At 42.7% G+C, this 1416-nt stretch overlaps 1 pseudogene; it reads right to left on the reverse strand.

The window, feature by feature from the left end:
* Positions 1-656: 656 nt before the first annotated feature.
* On the reverse strand, positions 657-1416 carry LOC117078970 (annotated as a pseudogene).

The following is a 1416-nucleotide window of genomic DNA, read 5'->3' on the forward strand; positions in this document are numbered from 1 at the left end:
TAAGGAGATGCAAAGGTGGTTTAAAACATGGTCAGAGGTCTGGGCGCGGTGGCTCATGCCTGTAATCCCAGCACTTTGGGAGGCCGAGGTGGGTGGATCACGAGATCAGGAGATCGAGACCATCCTGGCTAACAGGGTGAAACCCCATCTCTACTAAAATACAAAAAACTAGCCAGGTGTGCAGGCGGGCACCTGTAGTCCCAGCTACTTGGGAGGCTGAGGCAGGAGAATGGTGTGAACCCGGGAGGCAGAGCTTGCAGTGAACCAAGATCCTGCCACTGCACTCCAGTCTGGGAGACAGCGAGACTATGTCTCAAAAACAAAAAAACAAAACAAACAAACAAACAAACAAAAAACATGGTCAGAGGTGAGGCAAATGTGCAAGTAATAGAAAGCAAAGGGCAAGGTTCGCCAAATCACAGTAGTCAGAAGAAAGTGCTTTAGAGAACTGAAAGTGAGATTGTTTCCAACCTGAAGAGGCATGGGCAGCAAATCAGAGAAGTGGATTGGGATTAAAATAGAAGACTTCAGTCTGGATTGTTGACACTGAATATGGACTATATTTGTCTCTCCTTTTCCTTTCTCCCCATCTTTTGTCTCTCCTTTTCCTTTCTCCCCATCTTTGGGCTTAATTTACCAGTAGTGCCCAGGATTGTTCAATGCACTTTTTCTATACTTGCTTCCATTTTTGCTCTGATGTCTTCTACAGAACTAGGTCCTTTTGGTGTTTTAGGAGTTTTTTCCTGTTTTTTTTTGAAGGATTCTTGTCCTTTTGATCTTGGTGTTGATGATGGTTTTGAGTCTTTTCCATTCTGATTTGACTTTTGTCCTTTTTTGACTGGAGTATCTCATATAGATTGCTTCACTGGTGCTTTTTCTTCAGATTCCTCATCATCAAAATCATCATCTTCTTAATCATCATCATCTTTATCATCATCATCTTCATCAGCAGCAAGTTTCACTTTTTTCTGTGGAATCTTCCTACCACCTCCAGTAGCAGACTGCTTTCCAGATATACTTAATAGTTTCACATCCTCCTCCTCTTCATCTTCTGACTCTGCATCTTCTACCACAGCTACTAAGTGCTGTCCACTAATATGCACTGGCCCTGAACCACACTTCAACCGTAAGACCACTGGGTGTGTTATTTCAAAGCACTGTTGGCTATACAGACATTTTCAAAGTTGCCAGTGTTACTTTAATTGGACTGCCTTCGTAATTCATTGCCTCTGCTTCAATAATTTGCAATTCATCCTTTGCACCAGCCCCTAAACTGACCGTTCTTAAAGATAACTGGTGCTCATTTTCATCATTATCCACCTTAAAGTGATCATCTTTGTCAGCCTTTAGTTCACAACTGAAAAGATAGTTCTGGGGCCTCAGGGGACTCATGTCCCTGTCCATCAAATCTTCCAT

The sequence above is a fragment of the Trachypithecus francoisi genome, unplaced genomic scaffold (assembly GCF_009764315.1).
Source record: "Trachypithecus francoisi isolate TF-2019V2 unplaced genomic scaffold, Tfra_2.0 Lachesis_group7, whole genome shotgun sequence".
Classification (NCBI taxonomy): domain Eukaryota; kingdom Metazoa; phylum Chordata; class Mammalia; order Primates; family Cercopithecidae; genus Trachypithecus; species Trachypithecus francoisi.